This window comes from Heptranchias perlo, chromosome 21 (genome assembly GCF_035084215.1).
Source record: "Heptranchias perlo isolate sHepPer1 chromosome 21, sHepPer1.hap1, whole genome shotgun sequence".
Taxonomy (NCBI): domain Eukaryota; kingdom Metazoa; phylum Chordata; class Chondrichthyes; order Hexanchiformes; family Hexanchidae; genus Heptranchias; species Heptranchias perlo.
The window spans coordinates 20017341-20029623 of NC_090345.1; positions in this window are offsets into that span (position 1 = coordinate 20017341).

Genomic DNA, 12283 nt, shown 5'->3' on the forward strand with positions numbered 1-12283 from the left:
AACAGAATGATAGATAAATATAACATATACTGTCATTTCCTAAAACAACGTGAGACCCACTGTAAAGAAGATATGAAAATGCACACACCCCAGCATAGTCCCAATCTTTAAAACCAGATTCAGTCCAGATTGGCCAAGAGCCACCAGATTAGAGAGGCAGAGGATTGATCTAGGGAGTTTGAATTTGTACAGAAATGGTTACTGAATTTCAATGGGGAAAGTTGTCTAAACCATGAATTCTCTACTCTTCATGAGTTTTCTTACTTCATCGTGCTACTGTGGTAGGTGGATAAAGAGATTTGAAAGCTGCATTGCTCATGCAACACTTACAGAAAAGAGATGGAATCTGGAATCATCCAGAGTTGCCCAGGGGGTTGCTGAACCCTGTCGGGGGTCGGGGCTAGAGCCTGGTAAAGATAAGTTTTATTAATTTTGGGCAGTGATCTCATTCAAACATTAATGCTCATTTTTCTTAATTTGACTTATGAAGCATTTATCAACTTTTTTGCTATTTTCTTTGTCGTTTGTTTATTGAAAGATAATATTTATCCAGCTTATTTGTTGAGTTGAGTGTCCACTCATGCTCGGCAAATTTCAAAGTCATCCTAGACTAAGAGCTTTGAGTCTTGTGTTATGGCTGTAGTTTCATGTGATAATATCAGTCCCCTTTTGAAGTGGGGTTGGTGGCACTTCATTGTGTTAAGCAGTGGAGAGTTATAATCTGGTTTCTAATTCCTAACGCATGTTCCCACTTTACATTGTATTGTCAAGGGAGGTGGACAAAACATTGAAGCATCATTCAACACAATAACACCCATCAGGGTCACCTGCTCATTATAGGGCAGCATTGTTATGATAAATCTGTCAGAAACAAAGCCATATATACTTCATCCGCTTGTTCCCTCTGGAACTTAACATGTTCAAATGAAGGGTCACATCTGAATTATTAACCTGTCTTTCCCCTTCAATTGTTGACTGACCTGCTATGCATTTCCAATATTTTCAGTTTTTATTTCACATCAATATTTATTGTTTCTTTTAAATCTCTAGAACTGATCACACCTCCAAAATGAGTCGACTGTAGGAATGTTTTGTCATCCTTTTAAACAAATCTTTAAAGGAATACTCCAGGATAAGCCGTACAATTGCCCTATCCTCAAGTATTTGCAGCATCAATACCCCATCCAATTAAAAAAATATATTTCTAAGCAAATACATTTCTCTTCACCTCTTAACTCCATGTTTTAAAAAAACATTTTTTCATAGCAACATCATCCATGTTTTCTGGACTTACCAATAGGTTCAACCATACAGGATATGTTTTTCGAGGACGGCTTAAAAATATAATGGAGATCACCATCAGTCCCATCCCTCCACCGTGTTTTAGGACTCCAAATGCAGATCCTTTCTGCTGACTGATGAACTTCCTTCTGTATCTTCTACCCTAATTCTGACCCTGATGGGTGTTATTGTGTTGAATGATGCTTCAATGTTTTGTCCACCTCCCTTGACAATACAATGTAAAGTGGGAACATGCGTTAGGAATTAGAAACCAGATTATAACTCTCCACTGCTTAACACAATGAAGTGCCACCAACCCCACTTCAAAAGGGGACTGATATTATCACATGAAACTACAGCCATAACACAAGACTCAAAGCTCTTAGTCTAGGATGACTTTGAAATTTGCCGAGCATGAGTGGACACTCAACTCAACAAATAAGCTGGATAAATATTATCTTTCAATAAACAAACGACAAAGAAAATAGCAAAAAAGTTGATAAATGCTTCATAAGTCAAATTAAGAAAAATGAGCATTAATGTTTGAATGAGATCACTGCCCAAAATTAATAAAACTTATCTTTACCAGGCTCTAGCCCCGACCCCCAACAGGGTTCAGCAACCCCCTGGGCAACTCTGGATGATTCCAGATTCCATCTCTTTTCTGTAAGTGTTGCATGAGCAATGCAGCTTTCAAATCTCTTTATCCACCTACCACAGTAGCACGATGAAGTAAGAAAACTCATGAAGAGTAGAGAATTCATGGTTTAGACAACTTTCCCCATTGAATTCAGTAACCATTTCTGTACAAATTCAAACTCCCTAGATCAGTCCTCTGCCTCTCTAATCTGGTGGCTCTTGGCCAATCTGGACTGAATCTGGTTTTAAAGATTGGGACTATGCTGGGGTGTGTGCATTTTCATATCTTCTTCACAGTGGGTCTCACGTTGTTTTAGGAAATGACAGTATATGTTATATTTATCTATCATTCTGTTTATATTTCAGAGACTTCATTGATATGATCTCCCCAGTGGAAAGGATAAATTAAATGCCATCTATACCTAATTGGTTGTGGAATAGTGCAGTCAGAATAGATGATGCACCTTCTTTAGTTAATTACTTCAATTCTGAAATTATTTCCAGTGTGAATTCCTAACCTTTCTAAGTGACAAAGCAACAGGATACTCTCAAGAGTAGCGCTCCCTCACCAGGAGACCTCATACCCAGGAATAAGTATAGGCTGTTATTCCCCACCCTGCCCTCCAGTGTAGTTTTGAGTCACCCCGACATCTGCCCTCCCATCAACTGAGCCTCAGTTAGGTTTCTTTTTTACACTTTGGCTTTCTTTCCATTTTTATTGGGTATCCACCCAAATCATGCACAGAATTTGCTTTAAAATAATTCTGTGCCGTACCTCTAACTAGATACCTCTTCCCTCCATTGTGTTTGTGAATGAATATAATTTCAAACTGTCTGGAGCAACCGACTGATCACCGGACATCATGGAAACAGAAAACATTCCTAATTAGACTATAACCAACTGTAACTCATATTAAACTGTTTTTACACCTAATTTTATTCCTTCTTCTCTTGAAGATGCTGTCCCGAGCTGAGGCATGGATTCATGAGCACTAGTAGCCCTCCACTACTTTGCCTGGGTCGCCAGACTGTCAGATCCACCACCATCTACACATGGCCAATTTCCAGCAGGAATCACAGAATATCAAACAGGAGCTGGCTTTTCTCTGCCTATCTCCGGGGCACTGAAGACAATTGTAGTGCCTTAGCTGCTGTGCTGATGGAGATCAGCAAGCTTAGCAAGACCAGGAATCTAACATCGCCGTATGAACAGTGCCTAGTACTGCATTCTGCAGTTCCTTCTCCCAAGATACTCACAGATGAGGAAGGACATTTGTCTCATCTTCAATCATCTATTCAGAAAGACCTTAAAGTTTCTGCTATTGCTGTATCTAATTGTTTCTTAAATGACACCAGGTTTTGATCACTTTTTTGTGTGAAGAGAAACTTCCTGCTATCAGTCCTACATTTACCTTTTATGAGTTTGAACCTGCATCCACTTGCCATACTCTCACAATTTAAACTATTTCATTCACTTGTTTTCCCATTCCATCATCTTAATCAATATCTCCTTGTAACTTCCTTTGGTCTTCAGAATTATTTTAGGCCTAGCAATGGCAAGTACCTCACTCTATCACCTGGTACTTTTGAATACTGTTCAACTCTGTTGAAGCATGTACTCATGTAAGGACACAAAAAAGATATGAATAAATTATCTAAATTTATAATGTCTGTTGGTAATTACTAACAGGAAGAGAATACCTATAATTTGTTTAATATCGAACAATACTGGAAAAAATGGAGGAATTCAAAGTGGTGAAGCTGCCAGGCCCTGATGGAATGCTTCCACAAACGTTGAGGAAAGTCAAAGAGGAAACTACAGGGATAACCTTGGATATGGAAGTTGTATCAGAGGACCAAATGGATTGTCCATGTTATACCTCATTCAAAAAAGGGAAAATGGAACATACCAGTCAGCCTAACATCAGTAGTGGTCATAATACAGGATAAAATTAATACGCATCTAGAAAAACATGAATTAATTAAGGACAACCAACATAATTTGTGAAAGCATAATAAATTTAATAGAGTTTTTTGAGGAAATAACAGTGTATTGATAAAGAAAATGCAGATGTTGGATATATGGATTTTCAAAAGGAATTTGATAAGGTGCCATATAGGCTTGTTGATAAAAATGAAGGCACACAACATTAAAAGGAATGTGGTAGCATGGCTAGGAAGTTACTTAAAGTACAGAAATGGTTAATGGATTATTTTTCGGACTGGAGGGACGTCCCCAGGGTCAGTGTTAAGACCAAATTCTTCATACACACACACAATGGGCCAGAATTTCCTCAATCCAATTTATGCTAAAATCTATGGCTGTTTCCATGCTGAAATTTCCTGAGAATCTTATTAGCGTATGCTAGAAAGAAAAACCAGTTAAGACAAGCGCGAATCGTCAGGTAAATGGAGTTGAGGTACAGATCAGCCATGATCTCATTGAATGACAGAACAGAGGGGCTGATTCTTGTTCTTACGTTCCAATTGGGGTCCGAGGAAAGAATGGAGCATCTGCCATCTTGCTTCTGTTAAGTCCTTCTTTATCTCATTGATTTTATGAAAATTAAAGTCTGAAGCCATAATATCATCATTTGTGCAAATTAAGCACAGCATGTTTAAGAAAATGCAACTGTGGTAACTTTTCTCTTTTCATTGTAACAGATTCTGATGCCATAAAAAAGCATTCAAAGATACAAAAAAAGTAGTGCCAGTCTCAGTAAGGGAAAAAAAAATTCATTATTAAACACCAGAAATAGTGAATTGTGCCCTGAAATTTTGGATGTAACTTTGCACAGCTATGTTAATGAGCTAAGTGGGGTTTTGGCGAATGAAGCAGTGCAAATGATCAAGAAAATTACCGTTCGGCAAAGTTTCAGCATATAACCGGCATAAATCAATTACTGGGAAAGGAAATGGTGCAACTCTGCTCTTATGCCATACTTACGCCGAAACTATCCAGGAAATTCCAGGCCAATATCAAAATTTGCAGACAACACAAAACTAGCAAACCTATTAACTGTGAAGAGGGTAAAGACAGGTTCGTAGTCTGAGCAGATAGATGATGGTGGAATTTAATGTTGAGGGCTGTGAGGTGATACAATTTGAGAGGAAAAATAAGGGGAGGGCCTATGCATTAAATAATTACACAGAATTACATTACATACAATGTACAGCACAGAAACAGGCCATTTGGCCCTACAGGTCCATGTTGGTGTTTATGCTCCACATGAGCCTCCTCCCACCCCTTTTCACCTAACCCTACTAACAAATCCTTCTATTCCTTTCTCCCTCATGTGTTTATCTAGCTTCCCTTTAAATGCATTATACTAGTCACCTCAACTACTCCATGTGGTAGCGAGTTCCACATTCTAACCACTCTCTGGGTAAAGAAATTTCTCCTGAATTCCACATTGGATTTATTAGCGACTATCTTATATTTATGGCCCCTAGTTCTGGTCTCCCCACAAGTAGAAACATCGGGCTCGATAATAGCAGGGAGGCGAGTTGGCAGCGGGGGATCGACTGGGCGCGTGCAAAATTACAGCATGGAGCAGCCCAGGGGGAAGGCTGCTCCCAGGTTTAATGATGCCTCACTCCAGGTCTTACTGGATGGGGTGAGGAGGAGGAGGAGGGAAATCTTCCACCCGGCGGACGGGAGGAAGTTGCCTGCCTCTGCCACCACAAAGGCCTGGCTCGAGATGGCAGAGGAGGTCACCAGCACCACCAACATATCACGTACCTGCATACCGTGCAGGAGGCGCTTCAATGACCTAAGCAGCTCAGCCGAAGTGAGTACACTTACTCATTCCCCTACACTCTGTCTGCCACATCACCGCCCCCACCCCACATCTCCTTCTGCACTGCCAACACTACTCTATCACATCATTCCTCACACCCACTCAAAGCTCATCCCCATCTTACCTGCACATACTCACCTCGCCAGTACTCATCCCACCACTACCACTCAACCCAATCCTCATACAAACTCATGGCTCTATCTCATACTCACCCTCTCATGCATCTCTTTCACAGTCAGCTTCACCCAACCTGCCACGACCTGTGCTGCAGCCACAGGGCATGCATCACATATGTGTAGTAGGAAGCATAAGGCAAACGTGTCGTGAGCAGAAGGGGATGCACAAGGGTGTTTAAGGGTTTGTCATGGTTTTTACTTATATTTGATTCCTGATCAACTCACATTACATACTATATTGTCACCACTACTGCCATGTCTTTGCAAATCTTGTCTGGTTTGTGCAATAATGCCCTTTCCTGAGGATCACAATGAAGACCCACAACTGATGCCACCCATTGTGTCGCTGCAGAGTGGGTGTAGGTGTATTTGCAGGGCTCTTTTGTGCAGACGACTGAGAGACGTCGGCGATGTCCCCGGTGGCACCCTGGAAGGATGCGGGGGAGAAGTTGTTGAGGGCAGTGGTGACTTTGACAGCGACAGGTAAGAAGATGGTGCTCGGGCCAGCCGGGAGCAGCTCGGCATGAAAGAGGCTGCAGATGTCCATGACTACATGTCGAGTGACTCTGAGCCTCCGTGTGCACTGCTGCTCAGAGAGGTCCAGGAAGCTGAGCCTCGGTCTCTGGACCCTGTGGCGAGGGTAGTGCCTTCTGCGACGCATCTCTCTCTGCGGTTGCCCTCCCTCCTGCTGTGCAGGTGGATGTGTCACAGCACTGTGTTGTGGAGCTCCATGTGTCAGGTGGCCGGCGAGGCTGGTGATGCTGTTCGCCCTCCGAGGAGGTTATGACTGCAGCTATGGCAGCCCCCATCCAGAAGATGTACGTTTGAGGGGGTCCACAAGGTAGGTAAATGTGTCTGGACACCGGGGTTGAGGTTGGATGTTTGTGAATTTTATTGTTAGGAGGAGGGTGGTGGAGGCCAAACTTTGTCCAAAGTGACAGAGTGGCCTCCTGCAATGAGTGAGGGTCTCCCCCCACCCAACCTGTCAAATGGACCTTTGCAGCTGCCACAGGCTGATGGCTGCAACACGTCCATTTCAACTGGGAGTGTTTCCCCCAGTACGGGAAACAGTCTCAATTGAGTTGAAAATCCCACCCCTCCAAAAATATCTTACAAATCAGGTCTGCAAATGACCTGAACTATCTAATTAATTGGTTTAAGTGGGATCCCGCCAGCTTTAATTGCCGTCGGGAGTCCCACGTGCATGTCAGCGCGTCACTGGGGAACCCGGAAGTGGGCGGGTTGGAGCCGGGCTTCGGACCCGCCCCGGGAATCCCCGATTTTCGGAGCTCCCCCGCCACGAACCCGCCGCCTCGGACATCCGAAAATCGAGCCCATCTTCTCTATTTCTACCCTATCAAACTCTTTCATAATCTTAAAGGCCTCTATCAGGTCACCCTTCAGTCTTCTCTTTTCTGAAGAAAAGATCCCCAGCCTCCTCAATCTTTCCTGATAGGTATAACCTCTCAGTTCTGGTATCATCCTAGTAAATCTTTTTAGCACCTTCTCCAGTGCCTCCATATCCTTTTTGTAGTATGGAGACCAGAACTGTTCATAGTATTCCAAGTGTGGTCTAACCAAGGTTCTATACAAGTTTAACATAACTTCCCTACTTTTCAATTCTATCCCTCTAAAAATGAACCCCAGTGCTTTGTTTGCTATTTTTAAGGCCTTATTAACCTGCGTCGCTACTTTTAGTGATTTGTGTATCTGTACCCTATTTAGACTCTTAGGGCCCGATATTACCAGGGCGGCGGGTTCGCGGTGGGGGGGCGATTGGGCACGTGGGCAACGCGCCCGGTGAAATCAGTCTGCCCCGAACGCAATCGCAGGCTGATTGGATCCACTTACCTCTTGTTCCGGGTTCCCCGCTGCTGAGCTGCGCAGCGGGCGGACTGCGCATGCGCAGTAAGGTCTGTCAGCTGGAGGAGCTCTATTTAAAGGGGCAGTCCTCCACTGACTGATGCTGCAAGAAATAGGAAAAATTACAGCATGGAGCAGTCCAGGGGGAAGGCTGCTCCCAGGTTTAATGATGCCTCACTCCAGCTCTTATTGGATGGGGTGAGGAGGAGGGGGAGGACAGAGATCTTCCCCCTAGCGGGCGGGAGGAAGCGGCCTGCCTCTGCCACCAGGAAGGCCTGGCTCGAGGTGGCAGAGGAGGTCACCTGCACCACCAACATATCGCGCACCTGCATACAGTGCAGGAGGCGCTGCAATGACCTAAGTAGGTCAGCCGAAGTGAGTACGCTTACTCATTCCCCTACACTCTGTCTGCCACATCACCGCCCTCACCCCACATCTTCTTCTGCACTGCCAACACTACTCTGTCACATCACCCCTCATACCCACTCAAACCTCATCCTCATCCTCAACTTACCTGCACTTACTCACCTCGCCAGTACTCATCCCGCCACTACCACTCAACCCAATCCTCATACAAACTCATGGCTCTATCTCATACTCACCCTCTCATGCATCTCTTTCACAGTCAGCCTCACTCAACCTGCCACTACCTGTGCTGCAGCCACAGGGCATGCATCACATATGTGCAGTAGGCAGCGTAAGGCAAACGTGTTGTGAGCATGAAGGGGATGCACAAGGGGGTTTGAAGGTTTTTCATGGCTTTTACTTATATTTAATTTCTGACCAACTCACATTACATATTATATTGGCACCACTGCTGCCACATCTTTGCAAATCTTGTCTGGTTTGTGCAATAATGCCCTTTCCTGAGGATCACAATGAAGACCCACAACTGATGCCACCCATTGTGTCACTGCAGAGTGGGTGTAGGTGTATTTGCAGGGCTCTTTTGCGCAGACGACTGAGAGACGTCGGCGATGTCCCCGGTGGCACCCTGGAAGGATGCGGGGGAGAAGTTGTTGAGGGCAGTGGTGACTTTGAGAGCGACAGGTAAGAAGATGGTGCTTGGGCCAGCCGGGAGCAGCTCGGCATGAAGGAGGCTGCAGATGTCCATGACTACATGTCGAGTGACTCTGAGCCTCCGTGTGCACTGCTGCTCAGAGAGGTTCAGGAAGCTGAGCCTCGGTCTGTGGACCTGTGGTGAGGGTAGTGCCCTCTGCGATGCATCTCTCTCTGCGGTTGCCCTCCCTCCTGCTGTGCAGGTGGATGTGTCACAGCACTGTGTTGTGGAGCTCCACGTGTCAGAGGTGGACGGCGTGGCCGGCGAGGCTGTTCGCCCTCCGAGGAGGTCATGACTGCAGCTACGGCGGCCCCCATCCGGAAGATGTACATCTGAGGGGGTCCGCAAGGTAGGTAAATGTGTCTGGACCCCGGGGTAAGTGTGCAAGTTTGTGAATTTTATTGTTAGGAGGAGGGTGGTGGAGGCCAAACTTTGTCCAAAGTGACAGAGTGGCCTCCTGCAATGAGTGAGGGTCTTCCCCCCACCTCCCCACCTGTCAAATGGACCTTTGCAGCTGCCACAGGCTGATGGCTGCAACACGTCCATTTGAATTGGGAGTGTTTCCCTCAGTACGGGAAACAGTCCCAGTTATTTGTAAAATCCCAACCCTCCTAAAATATCTCGTTAATCAGGTCTGTAAACGACCTGAAATACCAAAATAAATACCTTAAGTGGCACCCCGCCGGCTTTAATTGCCATCGGGAGTCCCACATGCGGGGGCTGCGCGCGCATATCAGCGCGTCTGTGGGAAACCTGGAAATGGGGCGGGTTGGAGCCGGAATCCCGACCCGCCCCAGGAATCGCTGATTTTCGTGGCCCCCCCCCGCCAGGAACGCACCCGATCGCGGGTGCTAAAATCGACCCCTTAATTTCCAAGGAGTATGTGGCCTCCTTATTCTTCCTAACAAAATGTAGCACCTCACACTTATCTATATTGAAATTCATTTGGCAATTGTTTGGAATTCATTTGGAAATCAATTAATAAAACTTTAAAGGTGCAAAGGGACTTAGGGGTACAGATGTACAAATTTGGTAGGAAAACCAATTGATAAAGCTGTAAAAAAAATAAAGCATATGGGCTCCTAGGTTTTATAAATAGAAGCACAGTATCGAAAAGCAAGGAGAAATGCCAAAGTTATCCATATCATTGGTTAGGGCTCAGTTAGAATATGGTGTACAGTTTTGGTCACTTTATTTTAGGATCCCAAGGCCATGGAATGGATGCAGAAGAGATTTACTGAGATGATACCAGCTTTAGTTATGAGGAAAGCAATAGAAACGGGACCTTTTTTCATTATAGCAACTAAGGTTAAGAGGAGATATAACAGGTGTGCAAAATTATGAGTACATCAGGAAAAATTATTTACACTGGTTGGGGAGTCAGTAACTAAAGAGTATAAATTTAAGATCACCACCAAATGAACAAAGGGAGATTAATTTTTTTTAACATCAAGAGTTGTTAGGACATAGGATACCTACCATAAATAGTGGTGAAAATAGAATTGATTATAGCTTTTAAAAGGGAAGTGAATAAATATTTGAAAAAAAAAATTAAAAGGGTATGGAGAAAGGTCAAGGAAATGGAACTAAGTGGATAGCTGGCACAGGTGTAATGGGCCAAATGGCCTCCTTCTGTGCTGTCAAATTCTATGATTCTAATACGACCTATAGGAATCACAGTCGGCTAATGAGGTTTGAATTCAGGTCATTTGTGGAATATTTTCTGTATCCCATGTTCCTGTACCACATGTCCTCTGTTTAAATTTTACTTAACTTTTCTGAATACATACAGATAGTCCACATAGTGAGGTGAGTTGAGCTAGTGGCTAGATCAGCGAGCTAGAATCTGGTCACCAGAAAGAAAAGTTCGGCACTCATCTCATGCCCAGTACTTGGAAATCTTTCAGTTGGAGAGCACTGCGAATCATTGAGCTTTCACCTCTTCATAGTCCTGTCAAAAGCATTCCTCCATTTGTTTCAAGGCAGACGTGACTGACAAAACATTGTGAGTGGTTTAAAATGGTATCAGGCTAAGGGCTGCAAAATATTTTTTGCACTGGCAACACAAAGTCAATTTAAATATATTTCAGTGACAATGCAGACATTTTCTGACCATCTACTTTAAAGATAATGAATCAATCCTGCAAAACACTGAGTAAATATCCTTCAAGTAGATGTCATCAAACAAAGTCACAGGGGTATTCTTTTTGGCTTGTACAGAGAACAAAAAGTTAGACTGCCTACAGTGAGACGTTGGCATCAAATGTAAAGGTATGTGTTAGCTATTCAGTTACTTATAAGAATGCACAAGTTATCGTGGGTTCCATAATCACATGTATCTGAAGTCATAACGAGTCTTGTACAATCTGCAATGCTGGAGCTAAATATAAATAAATAAGGACAGTACTATTCTTGATGTATTTAAATGATATTACAGAATGATCCTTTGCTTTACTAATTAGAATTGCAGTCATGACCTACTGTATTCAGTGATTCGGACATTTTTGTTTTACTAGGTTTGTAAAAAGATAATATTCAACAACTGTGATCTATGGTGGGATTAGAATTTCAGGGGTCAAAGAGAGATTTTGATTTTCAGAGTCTGGGCAGAATTGCTTTAAAATCTCACGAGTTCACTTTAAAAATGAATGAGAAAATAGTTATCCAGGAGTCATTGTAAAAAAAAAAATCAATAGACAGCATATATCCACTTGGGTTATCAAAATCCTTGAAATTGAAAAAAAACACTTTAGGTATCGTACAGTGCAGGCTTTGAAATGTGATCACTCAGTATAAAGCAGAAAAAAAGCGACACAACACTTCACCCTTTTGGAATGTAATACTGTAATTGATATATTAAATAACATACACATTCCATACACCTAATGTAGAACAACAAGGAGAAAGCAAACATAAAGGCAGAATCCATAGCTCTTTGTACAAAATCGATTGAATAAATAAATGTCCAGAAAACATTCAACTGCAAGTGGTCATTACAATAACGGCAAAATTCACACATAATTAAGCCTGCTTTTTGTAATATGTGTGCAAAATGTAAGTGCATGAATATGTATGGATTTTTTGAAATATCTCATTATTAGAAAATATAACCTAAAGTTAGCAGTAATTTATAAATCATGACACACTTCCAGGTTGCCAATTAACTACCAGGTTTTTTTCTTAAAGTAAGGTTTCTTTGTCGATGTGGAGCTCACAGTCAAAGTCATGTAAAGGGGTTAAAATCTGCATTCATTAAACATTGAAGCATGTGTGTACCCACTGATTTTGTTGCCCCGAGAATAAGATATAACCTATTTTTGACAAGTTTTCATCTTCTCTGCGGAAGACAGTGAAACCCTCAACCACTACATGAAACCAAATAAGTCACAAGGAGGTTGGTAATGAATAATCCATTTTATATTCCAATGGCACCCGCAGCCCTGAGTGGTGGATTTCTGCCAGAT